Genomic DNA, 3,937 nt, shown 5'->3' with positions numbered 1-3,937 from the left:
TCAGTGGTATAGTCTACACATACCCACTTCAAAATTTCAGGGATTTCAGTATACCCACCTAAAAGTTATTGATCCATTATTTAGAATAGCACAAATATATACAGTATACCCACTTCAAAAAATGTGCAAATATACAGTATCCCACTACAAAAAAGTAGACTACAACACTGACTTTATTCATAAAAAAGGAAGAGCAGTTGGCTACAAATCGATGATCAAGAGAAGACATTTGGGTCATTCCATATCAATTCACAAGCCCTCCCCAGGTGACCCTCTCCGATTTGCCTTATATCTTACATACAGGTAGCCTACCATGTGATGCCAGTTGAAAGAATCCCAAAAATGTCAAGACCCGTCTTCATGCATATCAGAAATTCAATTTTCAAGACTTAATATATCCACAAATTATCAAGATAGTTATTTTTAAGTACACCATCTGATAGATGGGTGATGTTGATGGGGCATGGCTATCTTTTGGCCTGTATCTTCCTTCAATATAAAACTAGCTAAGGCACGGCATTATAAATAAGCTGTTACCAGATTGGCAATGGCCAAGTCATAATGTATTACTAAAGGCTCCGTGCACTGTCATAGTACTATAGTAGTTGACTTTCAATGTCTATTACAGCGTCTCCCAGGAGGTACGGCGTGCATTAAGTGGCTAGAGGTGTCAAGATCTGCTTGTAACATTTGTATGCAATTCACATGCTTGAAAAGTGGACGTGACAGCCAAACTTTGGAGGGCCTCATCTCCACGACCATTAGAGGTTCTGCTAAGATGCTAAGACTTAGGACGTGAGATATCAGGCAAATTGAAGAGGGTCACCTGGGGAAATTCTAGGGAATCGTGTGAAGTGACGTGGAATGACCTAGTCATCCATACTACACAGACATAAGAATGTGGCCACAGCCCGCCAGTGAAATGTTGTACTATGAAAAGACTTAATTATCATCTACACCCCCCATACTCAAATAGCGGCTCGCGAGCCATTTGTGGCTCGCGGGGCATCTATTTTTGGCTCTCGAATAATTGTGAAAATTTAAAAAAAAAAAAAAAAAATTTTTTTTTTTTTTGGTCCGATCGCGCTGTCGGCTCTTATTTTGAAATCGCGCCAAGACGCAATGAAGAAGCGTGCCGTGCCCCGCCCCCTCAGGCAGTTTCTCTCTCTTTGTGTCAGTCACTGCAGGCTCCGGACAGAAGCACCTACGACGCGGGCATTAGAGGTTGTGAGGTGGACTACAAGGGAAGGACTGTATCAGAGCCTATAAATAAATTATTCACAAAGTTCTCTATGCATCGTTTTTGAAAGTAATGGTCCACATTTGATTGCAAACAGTGTGTTAGGACTTCGAATTGGTTTAGCAGTAGCTGTAGCTAGTTGCTAACACAAATGAAGGCAAACTGTGTTTGAACTCTGCTGGCAGCTAACTATTGGTAGCCTATTAAAAACGAATTGCTTAATAAACTTTTCACACTTTTAAACAGTCCCCAAATAGTTCGTTTGGAATGCAAAGACCCTCATAAGACTGCAAACAAAGTTATGAGCAACTTGACAATTTATTATTGGCTTTTGCATTTAATCAACATGGCATCAAATGTGCCATTTTCTTGTTGACAAAACCTGGTGTTCTCCTTTCTATGTATCCTCTTTGTTGGGTCCATTATTGCCTCTGATTCTCATTATGCATGTGAGAGCTGCATAAACAAAGTCATAAAAAGCAACATGTGTTTGAAAAGTGTTATCTTCAGGCTTATTGGTTTTCTCACTAAGAAATAAATCTTTATGAACGTAGTCTGCAAATATAGGCTAACAGATAATCTTATGTCATTTAAAAAAAATACTGAAGGGTGGGTGGCAATGAGAGCAAGGCAGGCACCTCACCCCACAATGCAGGCCCTTCATGAGAGAAATGTTCTCCCATCCTGTCACTAGAAACTAAATATCTGCTGTGGGTGTGAGTGCGTGTGTATTGTGCTTACAAAGGACTTATCATGTTTTATTTTAATTTATTTATTTATTTTTATTTTGGGGGGGTGTCAGCCCGGCCCGGCCCTTTATTGGGAGGAATTTTGAAAAACTGGCCCCTCGGGGACTTTTAATTGAGTACCCCTGCTCTACACTATTACAAAATTACAGTCTTCAGAAATACTGTACATTACGGCTTGAACTGTGCCATTGGGGATCATTTTTTAAGACAGTGGCAATGCCTATTATGTATAAATCTAATCTCTAATCATTTCTGTTTTGTTATAAATTCTAATTGTATTTTGTTTTAAAAGCAGCCAACACAGAAAGAAATACAGATATACAGAAAGACATGAAGTACAGAGACAGGCAGAATAGACTGAATGAAGAGTGATAGAGGTAGGCTATTAGATCACTAGCTGTACCTGTATCTGTGCAGCAGGTGTGTTGGGGCTTGGGTACCACATGGCTCCTCTCCTCTCTGTATGCTAGGCTGCCGCTCTGCTGTATCTCGCTGTTACTGCCACGGTCTGAAGGTGTCAGCACTTTCTGAGGCGAAGCCGGCCGGCATACTTTATAAACGCTCCAATCCATTTCCTCTTTTTGGGCCTCTGTGTAGGATTGAGCGCAAACCAAGAAGGGAAGTCTTTCCTATAAGCTAACCTCTATCGATCTCTCTCCCTCTCTCTCTCTCTGTTCAGTAATATTCTCGGTATGAGTAATGACACATTTTTGACAAGTCATCATCTGACACTATGTGGATGTGGTCACTTGGTCCGACCCCTGCCAATAGGATAGACCAGAGATGCCATGATTGTTTTTAGTAAATCTCCTTGCAATTTAAACACCTAATATTGGGTTAAAGCATGAACCCAACAAAGAAGTCAATATGACCCAATAATGTGGTGATAGTTCTGACCCATTTCATGGGTTCTTTTAACACCAATTTGGTCAGAATGACCCATTTAGTTGGTTTAGAGGAATGACCCAATCTGAGGGTTCATTTTTTTAACCCAAATAAAAGGTGGGCCCAATACTGAACCAGGGCCTCGGTCAGAAAATAACCCAATTTGGGTTGTTTTTGACCCAGAATTTTTCAGACTGTATACACTACGTCAGATATGACTAAAGGCCCACTGCTGTGAGGACATATAATCATAGTTTTGGGCACATGCCTTTCCCTAAAATTGACTTTTCGTTTTTTATCTAAACAGAAAATGTGGTATTTCTTGTGGAAACATATTCAGAAGTGTTTGCTGTTAACCACAGTTGAAAGACTTGGCCTATATGTAGGCCTACTAACAGGCCTGACGCTAGGCATAGGCAGACAAGACGATTGCCTAGGGCGCCAAATGTCTTAGGGGCGCCCTAGGAACATCCAATGAACAATAGCATTAGACAGTGAAAGTAGCTCCTTAATGCACGCCGTACCTCCTGAGGTACGTTGTAATAGACATTGAAAGTGAACTACTATAGTACTACACCACTATGACAGTGCACAGGGTCTTTAGTAATACAGTATGACTTGGTCATTGTCATTCTGGTAACAGCAAATTTATAATGCCGTGTCTTCAGGGGTTAATGATTTATGTTAACGTTGAAGATTTATGGGCACATAGTATACAATATATGTAGGGATTAGATCAACTGTGCTTGATCAGATGCACGGCACTATGCTTACCGGTACCAATTTTCTAAATGCACGAAAAGGAAAGAGATTGTTCGCCTAGGGCACCAAGCTGACTAGAACCGGCCCAAATGGGCAACCTGCGGATGCAGGTTTGGGTTCCACCAGTGTCATTTCCCAACCCTACCCCATCTCTCTCTAATTCCACTTACCTCATGTCACCAGCTTCATCCTGTCCAATAAAGCCAAAAGTGCATAAAATTAAATAATAATAATAATAATAATAATAATAATAATAATAATGATGATGATGATGATGATGATGATGATGATGATAATAATA

Source organism: Engraulis encrasicolus, chromosome 15 (assembly GCF_034702125.1).
Source record: "Engraulis encrasicolus isolate BLACKSEA-1 chromosome 15, IST_EnEncr_1.0, whole genome shotgun sequence".
Classification (NCBI taxonomy): Eukaryota; Metazoa; Chordata; class Actinopteri; order Clupeiformes; family Engraulidae; genus Engraulis; species Engraulis encrasicolus.
The sequence above is the reverse complement of the archived record's forward strand: the minus strand, read 5'-3'. Positions refer to the sequence as shown.